This window comes from Cupressus sempervirens, chromosome 6, assembly GCF_028749045.1.
Source record: "Cupressus sempervirens isolate cs-2001-9-10 chromosome 6, ASM2874904v1, whole genome shotgun sequence".
In the NCBI taxonomy this organism is placed as follows: domain Eukaryota; kingdom Viridiplantae; phylum Streptophyta; class Pinopsida; order Cupressales; family Cupressaceae; genus Cupressus; species Cupressus sempervirens.
This window is the reverse complement of record NC_143123.1, coordinates 174,397,066-174,410,369: the sequence shown is the minus strand read 5'-3', so window position 1 is coordinate 174,410,369 and position 13,304 is coordinate 174,397,066.

Below are 13,304 nucleotides of genomic sequence, written 5' to 3'. Positions count from 1 at the left end.
TCAACTTTAAAAACCTCTCTACATAATCTTTTATAGTCATATCTCTCTATTTAAGATTCTACAACTTCTTAAACAACTCAAGTTCATAATCAGTAGGAATGAATGTAGCCTTCAATTTAGTCATTATCAATCTCCATCCAGTGATGTTTATTTCACCTTTCTCTTCTCATTCCACCATAAAGTAGCATGTCCTTTCAACTTATTTTGTGCCAACCTCACTCTGAGTGGATCTTCAAGATTCAAATTACTCAAAAAATTGCAAAACTTCATCTTATGATTTAGCTTTAATTGAGATCTAGATCTATCAAACTAACTAGCCCTATTTTCCATATGTCTCCCAACTCGATCAATTCTACCTTCACCACTTGATCCAACAACCTCAAAGTCTTTAGAAACTTCCACATAACCATCTTTAGTACCCATATGTTGGGGTACACCATCTATAGAACTTATGATCTTAGCAATCATATCACTCTTCATCAATGCCATATCATATCTAAATTATGCTTTAATCTTTTCTAAGATCCTCTCTTCCATGACATCACATAGATATTCAATCACCCTAAGATCTTCACAAATCTTGTACAAAAAATCAACCAGATCCAACCTTCACTCTGATACCACTTCACATAGTGCAAGGTAGGAGAGTCCCCAAAGGAGATGTCCTAGCCATCAGCAAACAACCTGATGGGGACACAACCCAAGAACAGAATGGAAACAACAGAAAAGGGAAATTATATTAACTGAGAAAATAAGCTAGTACAACCAATACAGGAAAATAAACTTCAAAACATGCCCTAAGGGCTTACAATAGCATAAATCTGGAGAATATTTCTCCTTTTAGCACCTCCTCTCAAACTCCACTCCGAACTGCCTTTTAAAATGCTAGAAATCTCCTTAAATAGACCCCGAAGGGTTAAGGACTAGGAGTACATTCTAGAAAGTGCTAGTAGGCATCCACCGACGAAATAGAAGGTTTCGGAAGCTGCGTTAGAAGTCGGTGCAAATCTAGAAGAATCTAGAAATGGTAACTGAACTTTCGGGAGGCATAACTTTTGAACCGTAGCTCCGATTGACGAACCGTTTACATTTTCGAAAAGCTCTCAAAGCGCTCTATAGCCCTATGGACAAGCTTTGCTTGCCCCCCATTTTTTGACCCTTTTTGAGGTCATTTAATGCCCCAAACTTGACTTTGAAGCATTCTTAGGAGGTCTCCAAAACCCATAAAACTGCAATAACTTTCAAACCGTGGGGCCTATTGACCTGATTCTTTTTCTGGAATGCTCTAAATCATGATTACATTCATCTGGCCAATTCACACCTAGTTTATCAAAATGATGGCCCAAATACATGCTCCTATTTTTTTAGGATTTTCAAACACACTGATAGTTGAACTATGAGAGTTGGTACCTTTATTTGAGCCAAATGGGTATCCAAAAATGTAAAGACATGAAACAAAAACTAAGTCTAAGTACATTTTTTTGGGTGACATAGGATTTCCCTTATACCTCTGGATGCTCCTACATCACAACCACACAATGGAATACAAATAATAACACAGAGATTTAGATCCACATAATGTCAATTCTCATAATAATATTTTCATCCAACATGCTCAACTGTAAGGCCTTTTGCATTATAGCCAAATACATCAACAATTACAATAAAATTTTACCAAGATCTTACAAGATCCAATTCACTAGCTAGCCCAAATTTGCAACCTGATACATAACTCCAAGAAGAATCTAAACTAGTTCTTGCAAGCCACCAAGGAGCCTTGTTGTTTCCCAAGCCCACACTTAGATACTAGCTCTGCTCAAACATTTCTCCTCTTAGCTACTCATCTTCTCCATGTTGAATGAAAATGACTCTAGACTCTACAAGATCTTCTACTTATACTAAACCAAGCCACAAGTCAACCTAGCATAATAGACATTGAATAAAAACTCAGATTAGACACACCCTCAATCCACAAGTTGGCTTGGCTACAAACTTAACATAAATAACATAAATTAAATACTTAGGACATGCCCCAATTTTACAAGGCATGACTAACTCCTAATACTACATAAGAATATGCACACTTAGACATAGGTCCATGTGCCACCCAACTATCCAAATCCAAGAGTGCACACACCATCTCCCCTAGATCAAAGCTCATGGATACAATCTCCAAAAATCTACTAGTAAATAGGAACACATTACCAACAACCACTGGAATTTCTCTAACTCCAAGATGATAACTCCAAACATCACTCACACTTTAGGAAAGATTCCCCAATATACCTTGAATACATGGGACAATTGTGTGATTCATAATTCCATAAGCTCAAGAATGGATCTGCTACATCTAGGATTGTTGACTTCCTTAGGATGCTTCTGCATCAATTACTTTTTGAATTTTGTGTGTTGTTTTCCAAAAATCTAGTTAGGAGACCTAATTATGCATAAAAGGGTAGTAGCCCTTAAATTAGGAAATCTTGAAATCAATAGGAAGGGAGTGCCTAGATCATAAAAATTGACACCAAGAATTATTGAATTGGTAATTTTAGAACCTCAAGAATCTTGAAAGATGATGGTTATTAGACATATTAGTGAGGAAGTGAACTCACCCTGATGAGTTCAAAGAAGTAAGACTATTTGAATTGGTAGTAAGACTCTAGAGAGTAAGGGGAAAAAATATTGGTTTTCCTCAAGAGTTTAGGGTTGGAGAGAGAAGAACCCTAGGAGGTGTAAAGGTGGACTTGATGAAGATTTCATTGGAACTTAGTTTGGGAGTCTCTCTATCATATTGGTATCAAAGCCTAAGAAGATTTGGGCTAGGACAAATACATGTTAGAGTTGGAATCAACATGAGAAACAAGTATGGTGACTAAAGAAGAATTGACCAAAATGGTCCAAGAACAAGAAGTGGAGAATAAAATCCTCAAGGAAAAATTAGCACTAATGGATAAAAATATTAGTAAAGTAGAGGCCAAGATTGAAGAGGTCAGTGGAAAAGTGAAGGACACAAAGGACAAAAGAAAAGAAGTTAGAGAAGAAGACAAAATTCATGAACTAGACCCTAGATTGCCTAAAGAACCTTTCTTGAAGGATTTAAAGGCATCGGAAAGAAAATATTTGGAGGGAATACCCTTATTTAGTGGAAAGATGGAGCCATATTTAGTGATGGAACGGATAGAGGGTCTTGAAAATCATTTTGAGTGTGAAGGTGTTACTGAAGCCCTAAAAGTGAAAGTTGCAAAGTCTAGAATTAGGAGTGATGCATTGACTTGGTGTAACTTTGTGCAATGAGAGAGAGAGAGAGAGAGAGAGAGAGAGAGAGAGAGTAAACACTAGATAGCTACATGGAAGTGTGTGGTGAATAAGATAAAGGAGGCCTATTTACCTGATGACTATGAAATACATCTTCATAGAAAGAGGCTAAATTTGATACAAATAGACCTAGATGTAAATTCCTATATGAGGAGTTTGACATATTATATTTGAGTTCAAAGGTAGTGGAAGATGAAAGCATCAAAGTGGAAAGGTATTTGTTGACACAAAAGTCAGGACCCTTTCTTGAGGTATGACCTTCAAGAGACCTTGTGTAACATAGAAATGACCTCCATGTGTGGGACTTGCACTCTAAGGCCAAATCTATGGAGAAGGTTGGCTTCCTTACTATTAGGGTGCACCTTAACTACTACCTAAGAGGAAAATGGAGTAGGAGAATAGAAAGAAATTGTAGAAAGGAAATGGGAGGTGATGCACCAAGATAGAATGTGGTTATGACTCTACCAATGATTACACAACACATGAATGAAATACCCAAATACATAGATCTTGACTCTATTCTACCCTCTCAGAACTTACATGTAGGTTTGGAGTTAATTAAATGTTGAAAGGAAAGACATCTTCAAAGTGTTGACTATTGATAAAGGTCTTCTTCTCAAAATAGACGGCCTAGATACCACGTGAAATCTTCCTAGAAAAAGATTAAGACACCATCATTGATGCAGATGCTCTCCACCATGTGGCACAATTCTAGATTCTAGAGCATCAAAGAAGCATTACAATGTAAAGAAACTCTAGAATGGAGATGTGTGGCAACATCTCACATTTTCACAAAATGAGAAGAGCATCTCACAAAAACACATGGGCCATTGATGTAGATCTTCCCTTTATTTCTAGGGGATGACTAAGATGTAGTGAGGATACCCCCAAGATGTGTCAAATCCAACAACTATCATGCAATTTTAGGATACAAAGCCTCATAGAGACTCCACAGTATGAAATGTTAGAATGGAAATACACAGAAACATCTTTCACTTCTAGGAGGATGGGCAAATGTATCACAAAAATGTGAGATTTATCAATATGTTTTGTTGTTTTACAGAATAAATGGTGATCTTTTAATCTTTTGTTGAATCTCTATCATCAATCTATGTGTGTGCACATTGAGAAAACTTAAATGTTGGAGTGGGACCCTCCACCATGTGGCATAATTTTGGATTTTAGAGCCTTACAAAAGCATTGTAGGATGAAGAAATACAAGAATGGTGATGTGTGGCAGTATCTCATCTAAATGCATATGAACTCCGGACCCTTCCAACTTCTAATATGGAAGTTTGTGGACCAATCATGGACAACAAGACCTTGTCACTTGTAGACCTGATAGAGCCAACATGCTTGAAGCACTTAGCATATGTAGCATAATTTTGGACCTTAGAGACTCACGGAGACTCTGCAACATGAGGAAATTCTATAATGGTGATGCATGGTAGCATCTCACACTTTTGGGAAGATGGCCAAATAGCTCACAAAAACATGAGATTAGTTGGATCTCTTTTGTATGGGTCAACCCAACCAAGAATGAACTAAGTTTTCTCAATCAATGAAGAAACTATAGCTTGGTTAAGAAAAAGCTAAGTCAACTTGGTCAATGAAGGGGTTGAGCTGACATAAACTATTAGCCACCAACTTTAGCATGATGTTATCCCTCTACAAGGAATCTGGCACACTCAAGATCTCTCAGATTGGTTATCAACATTGGGCTAAATAGGGGCAAAAATAGCCAACATTCTTGGTGACTCGGAGGAGATGCTTGCCTACTAAATACAAGATCAGTGGCCTTGTGCAATCCAATGGGCATGGAGTCACCAAAAGAACAAGATGCCATTCCACTTGCAACTTCACAAAATATGCCTTTGCAACCAACAAAACTACAAAATTTTCTATATCCAAGATGGAATAGTTGTGCAAGTGCACTTCTTAGAAAGCTAAAAATATATAATCTACTATGTACAAAAATTTACAAAAATTGAAATCAAACAAATCCATTAACTGGCTTATTGAAATAGCTTCCCTTTCTCACAAGTTGGTTTCTTCTCCCATGCACAAGGGTAGCTAGACATATCAACAAGTGTGACAAGCATACTACTGCACTTTGAAACACCTTCCCAATGCTAAGAAAAATGAATCTCTCCAACACTGGGACATTGGCTTCTTGAAAAAGATATTCTTTCTCCTTGTTATCTTCACCCTCATGCTCTAGAATGAGAATGACTAGGGGAAACTTACATTATTGTAGAGCTAGATGCATGATTGAGAATCCTCTTGATGGTGTTGGGTATAATAAATCATCCTTGATTGTGTTGTGCTCTGCAACCTCCAAATCATTATGGCCAGTAAGGGTTGGCTCTAATTTTATGGCTAGTGGTGTGTGTGTTAGTTTGTGGTGACTAATCAGGGAAGTATTGTACATACTTCATAAATTCTTTGAGGTTCGGGGCATCACCCCCAAAAAAAATTGGGCTACTACTCTCTAATAGCTAATATTCACTAATTGGTTATTGTTAATATTCCCCAATTTACAGTTGATATGTTGTAACTAGTTTTAACCCTAAAGTGGAAAAAATACTTGTATAAAAGGGTTTAGGGTTAGGGATTGTTTGATAAGGTGTAATGAAAAATTGATTCTTGTAGTGGTATTAAGCTATAAGGGATTACAGATTGTAATCAAATTGTAATCACTGTATCATAATAATATTAGACTTGCTATTTGGTGGATGTAGCCCAGGGATTGGGTGAACCATGTTAAATCTTGGTGTCTTCTGTTATCTTTTGTGTGATCTATTATTTTCTGATATGGTTTATATTTGCATGAAATTTTCATTTCTATCTAAGGTTTAATCCTAACAAGTGGTATCAGAGTGAGATTTCTTTTAGTTATCCTCTGTAGGAGAGTCTCACAATTGAGTGGGAGTCTCATGGTTGAGTGGGAGTCTCACAATTGAGTGGGAGTCTCATGGTTGAGTGGGAGCGATGGCAGATGAGGGTAAGTTGAGGGTTGAAAAGTTTAATGTGTAGAATTTTCACTTGTGGATGATGCAAATGGAGGACTATCTTTATCAGAAGGATTTCTGAAAGCCGTTGGAAGGAAAAATCAAGAATCAGGGATCTATGACAAATGACAACTAGGATATTTTAGAGAGAAAGGTACTTCGAAGCATTCAATTATGCTTGGTACCATCGGTGGCATTTAATATTACCAAAGAAAAGATAACAGAAGATTTGATAGAAACCCTAGCAAAATTGTATGAAAAGCCCTCTACTTCAAACAAAGTATTTCTCATGAAACATTTATTTAATATGAAAATGACAAAAGTTTGATCTATTGCAGATCATTTAAATGAGTTTAATACTATTACTAGTTAGTTATCTTCTATGGGTATTACTTTTGATGAAGAAATTAGGGCTCTCTTGATTTTGTGTTCTTTGCCTGAAAGTTGGAATGGCTTGGTAATGGATGTGAGTAATTTTGTTTCTGGATCTAAATATGATGATGTGATCAATGTTATTCTGAGTGAGGAAACTCGTAGGAAAACCTCAAGTGGATCTACATCTGGAAGTGCTTTGAATGCACAAAGTAGAGGTAGAATGACTAAAAGAGGAAGTAATTCTGGAAATCACAAGAAATCAAGAGGAAAGTCAAAGGGAAAGAGGTCTCAATCCAAAGGACCAAGAGATTGCTCGTACTATGGTAAAATAAGGTATAAGAAGAAAGATTGTTGGACTCAAAAGAACAATGAGGGAGATAATCCAAAAGGGAACAAGGAGGCAAATGTGGTAAGTAACAAATCTAAAGAGGATGATTTTCTTCTATCTTTAGAAAGTGTTGATGACTCATGGGTTTTAGATTCTAGTGCTTCATTTCATGCTATGCCTCATAGAGGTTATTTCATTGATTGTGTCCAAGGGGATTTTTGGATTGTTTATTTGGAAGATAATGAACCCTGTCAGATTGTTGGAAAAGGAAAAGTTAAGATTAAGTTATAGAATGGGAATCATTGGCTACTACATGAGGTAAGACATGTTCCAACGCTGAGTAGGAATCTAATTTTAGTAGGGCAACTCGGTGATGAGGGTTGTGTAGTTACTTTTAATGATAAAAATTGGAAGGTTTCAAAAGGTTCCCTTGTAGTAGAAAAAGGTGTGAAAGTAGGCACCTTATATCTTTGTATAGGTCATATTGTTCCTTCTACTTTAATTGTTTTGGAGAGAAATGAATGTTCATGAACAATTGGTGCAATTGAGCAAGGAGAAAAAATAGTTGTTGTAGATTCTAATATAGTGTTGTGGCACTACAAAGTTGGGCAAATGACTAAGAAAGGTATGAAAGTACTTCATTCAAAGAAAGTTTTACCAGGTCTAAAATGTGTTAATATGGATTTCTATGAAAGTTGTGTGTATGGAAAACAAAAGAGAGTGAGTTTTGTGAAGACTCGAAAGGAAAATAAAAGGGAGAAATTAGAACTTGTGCATACAGATGTATGGGGATTGGCTTAGGTATATTCCCTCAGTGGCTCTCATTATTATGTTACATTTTTTGATGATGCGACTAGAAAAGTATGGGTTTATTTCCTTGGATAGAAATCTAATGTATTTCAAACTTTTAAGAAATGGAAATGCTTGGTTGAAAATGAGGCTGGTAAGAAATTAAAATGTCTTAGATATGATAATGGTGGTGAGTATTGCAGACATGAATTTAAAGATTGTTTCTCCACTAATGGTATTCATAGATAGAAAGTTGTTACAAGGACTCCATAGGAAAATGGAGTGGCTAGATGCATGAATAGGACTATAATGGAGCATGCAAGGAGCATGAGGTTGCATGTTGGGTTGCCCTCACACATGTGCGTAAAGGCTATCAATATTGTTGTATATTTGATTAATAGAGGTCCCTATACTCCTTTGGGTTGTGGTATTATAGAGGAAGCATGGATTGGTAAGAAGGTGAGTTATTCTTCTCTCAAAACCTCTGGTTGTGAAGCATTCACTCACATAGATTTTGAAAATAGAACCAAGCTGGAAGCTAAGTCAAAGAAATATGTATTTTTTGGATATGGCATTAATGAATTTGGTTATAGGCTTTGGGATTTTGAAAATATAAAATTGTAAAAAGTAGGGATGTCATATTCAATGAGAAAGTGTTGTACAAAGATCTGTTGCAACAACATGAGAAGAAAGAAGATGATTATGTAGTGTTGGATGATAATCCAAAAGATGATGTTCCAACAATTCCTCATGATGTGCAACAACCAGAAAAACAAGTAACACACACACCAATAAATGTTAGACAATCAAAAAGGCTAATTAGACCTCCAGAAAGATTTTTTCCCTCTTTCTATTCTATTTTACTAACTGATGCTAGTGAACCTGAATGTTCTGATGAAGTTGTGCAGGTGGATACTAAGATTCAGTGGGAGTTTGCAATGAAATACAAAATGGATTCTTTGCTAAAAAATAAAACTTGGGACTTATGCAAATTTCTTGTAGGTAAAAGGGATCTATAGAGTAAGTGGGTTTATAGGTTCAAAGAAGAGGATGGAGGTAAGAATAGATTTAAAGCCAAGTTAGTTGTAAAAAGATTTGCACAGAAAGAGGCATTTATTTTGATGAGATATTCTCTCCTATTGTTAAAACACTATTACATTTTACCTCATTTCTCTCCCAAAATTTTTTACCATCAATTAAAAAGGTTTAGGTTGGTCATATTATAGAAGGAATTATATTTCTTTTTCAAAAATCTAACCCGTGTTGGTCAAAATTTTGACCAAAATGGGCTTAACTTTAAAATGAAAAATCATTTAATGGAGTGCACAAAGGAGCTAGAGTTGGAGGATGGTTAAGGATTTAAGTTTTAAGTTGGGGTCTTGAGCTTGCATATTAATTTGGAAATTTGAAAACGAATTCCCTAAAATTGGTTAAAGTTTTGGTGAAGAGGCAAAAATGGTTGCACAATTCGATGTCTATTGGTTTGGGATTACTACCGATGTTAGTCATGACATTGGCATTTATTTGTAGCCACATTATAGAGGGGCAAAAATTGATGGGGAAGTGGAGCCTTTTTCATTCTTCTTACAATTAGGTCATCTATGCTCCCTAATCACAAGGCAGCTATAGACCATGGCCAAGGCCAACAACGACTAAAATCTATCTCTCCCATTCACACAAATTCAATTTCTACAAATACTCCTAAAAAATTCATTGCATTGATTCAAACAAATTCATATGCTAAATCTAACCCATGAAATATCATTGCTTCAATTGAAACAAATTCCTCTCTTGAATTAAAAGCACAAAATGTTTTGCTTCACTTGGAATAAATTCCTCTTTTGAATCAAACCCACAAGTGTTCATTGTTCTAACTCATCAATAGGTGGGCAATCGTAGAATCATGAACTTAAGTCTAAGCTTGATTGAGAAGGTCAAAAAGGCAGCCAAAGCTGGTCTTTTGGTCATAGCAATATGTTTTTTTAGCCTTAATGCCTGGGGATGTTATTCTGTCGACCGGCTAGGGCAGCCTAGTATTGGCTATTTGGTAAGACTTCTAAAACCAATACAAGAATAAGAGTTAAAGACAGAAAGAGATTAAATTCCTTGGGAATTCAAAGAGACAGTGAAAAAAAAAATTTTGGATAAGAGGCCCAAAGATCCTAAACCACTAAAGGGTCTTCTAGCTTTAAGGATAAGAGATGGGAAATTTGATATTTCCATTGAAATTGTAGACACTCTGATGTACATGGAGCCCTATGAGTTGGAGTGGAGGATGCTCAAGGCTCAAGTCCTGGACTCTACTGATAAGCTTGATGAAGCTAAAGAGGGGTTTTAGTTCTATCTTTTAGTGGATGAATTCAATCCCAGAGCTCTTTAGGCATGCATTTCTTGTCATTTTTTACTTCTTTTTCCATTTCTCCATTGCAACTCCACTTTTTCCATTCTCTATGTTTTGGGGCAAGATTATTTGATGCCTATTAACATTCTATGGGTTAAGCTTAAACCATTTGTTAAGATTTTGAAATGTGCATTATTCTGAAAGTATTATATTATTATGATGATTATTACACTTTGGATGTGTGCCTTTCCATGATTTTTCTCAACACTTTCAGACTTCACCCACCTAGTGCACAATGGTTTGTTTTGTGCGAGGATGATACAGTTTTTTCAACAAATAATTTATTGAGCATTTTGGAAAAGTATGACTCTAGTGACTTGGTTTATATAGGGGGAAAGTCTGAGAGTCATCTTGAGAATCATGGGCATGCACATGCCATGGCATTTAGTGGTGCAGGGATTGCTATAAGCTATGGTCTTGCAAAGGCTTTGTTGATTATGCTTGAAGCTTACCTTGAAAGATATCCTCAAGTCAGTTGTAATGATAATAGGTTGCATGCCTATATTATGGAGCTTAGTGTACCAGTTACTCAAGAATAGGGCTTTCATCAGGTATGTTCCATCATTACATCCCATTCTTTTCATAAACTTTTTAGAGGATGCCTACTTTTGAATATGAATAGATTTTTTCATTTTACGAAAATAATTTTAATAAGCAGTTGAGTTTGACATGATTCTATAAGATTAGGGATTATTTCATCATAAGGTACATAATTCCAACTAAAGAAGGAACAGGATTCATGACTTCATAAATTTTCTTAACTTAAATCATTACATCAGGCTATTAAGGGTCTAGTGATCATGAAGAGATTGTAAGGTTGATGATCTCTTCTTTTCGACGTATCACCTGAATCTCATAACTGAGTTTATTATGATTCATGTTGTTGCAGGGCATCTAAGTTCAATAGAAAAGTGTATTTTTAATCCTTTCATGCAAATTTCTCAATTTTTTGGGGCTCTATTGTGTTTATTTTAGAAATATGGATTTATTCCATCTTTCAGATAATGCTTGAATCTCTCAACTAGGTCTAATCTAGATTTGGTCATTGTGGGACATGTCAATTCAAAGAAAATTTAACTAGAATTCATGTTCTATTTTTGTAAATTATAAATTTGTGAAGATTAGGGTCTTATCTTACCCCTAAAGTCCCCTTTATCACATATGATTGAATCTTTCAATTGAATTACAAAATTCTAATAATAAATAGAAATGGCACTTATACTTCATAAACCCTAGTCCAATTGGGCTCTTTTATAGATATGGGAGAATTGGGACAATATATGATTGATAATGTCCAACCTTCTACATGACACTTCAATTTCTCAACTCAGTTAAATGAGACTTGTGTTGTTACAGAACTATTTAATCCATTGTCAGAAGATATAGGATTCAAAAACCTATTAAGTCACTTGTGCTTCAATATCCTTATGTATACATTAGGCGCCAATTTATTGTATAAAATCCACTCTTTTGCATAAGGCCCAGCTCTTTCAACCAAGCTAAATGGGACTTGGGCTATTCTGGGACATCTAAATCAGATTTAAAGGGGAATTAGAGTTATCCCTTTATAGAATTTTCTCAATTTAGTTTAGTCTATGCAAGTTGTATGAGAATTTGGATTCACTCTACTTGATAAAGTCCTTTCCTCCATATAGCATTTGAACATCTGTAGCTGATCTGAGTGAGCCTTATATCATTGCATGGTATCTAATGTTGGTAGAGAAAGAAATAAATTTCATCTTCTCAAAGGCTTTCCTTGGTCTAGTTCAGTTCTACAATTGCTTCATGAGAATTAAGGTACTGAATGGTTAATAAAGTCTCTTCCATGTTGCCTAAAATTTGTCAATAGAATTCATTTTCTTAAGTATTCTATAATATTGAGGGTACCATCTACTCAATGAGATCCTCCATGCATGCTAATCATTTTCATTCCCAATTTATTTGGGTCCTTTTAGTAATTTGTAATGATGCAGACACTAGACTCTGCAAAATCTTCTGTTACATGAGCATTTCTATCGCAAAGTAGTATGACTAACTGAATACTACAAAGATGGGAACATTCCTTCTTTGTAATTTATACGTAAAAAATGGTCAAAGGGCTTGATTTTCTTTTTATTCGCCCACTAAAAAAATGTCTATTTAGATCTCATTCAAACTTGGCATGACTTGCTCGAGACATGTATGGTAGTTATACCAGTTGGACCATTCAATTTCTTTTTGGGTCGATTCAAGAATGATAGGAGGTGCTATTGATATCGCATTGGTCTTTGAAGGGCTTGTGAAGTGCTTATTTAGAAATTTTTTATTCTAAGTCTCTATATAAAGCAAGATGGATTGGATCTGTAAATTTTTGATGTTGGGAAATGTAGGAACATTTACATGGTAAGATTTTCTTTACATGTATATTGATTGATATTTTAAATGTATGGGGTGAAAAAATGTGTATCTAGTAAACTCAAACTAGAGACTAGTTTATTTTCCCTCCTTTCAAATATTTTTTATTTTCAATTGGCTCTTTGATCAAAGAGGTTTGTAACATTATTTCAAGTACATAGGTCTTTGTTGCTTTTTAATATCTTCTTAGGATGGATTCAGATATAGAGTCTTTTTGCAATTTCCTATAGAAATGAAATAGCTTGTTAATGTTATGATGGATCTATCCATGAAAGTTGAATATTTTGCAGAGAAACTTGTGAAATAATAGCTTGAATAGATTTTATGTTGTTTGATACTACGATAAAATCCCTGGCATCAACTGACAAATAATAAATTTTGTATGGTTTGGATATGTAGTTTGACATCTTCTACATTTTTTGGTCCTTCTATATTGTAGGTCCTCATTGCATTTGTGCACCGTCTATTATTATTAATGGTATAGTTTCTTCTTTTGAACATGGTGTGAATTAAAGGTAGGCAATCATCTTATTTCTTGGGATCTGAGAGTATTTTAGGGTTGCAAGCACTAATATTACTGCTCACCAGATCTAGGATTCCTTTCGCCTAGTGTAGGGTTTATATCTATCAATTGTGAGTTGGGATTGACCATTATATTCCTCAAGTGAATATGATTTGTAGTATTTGTCAA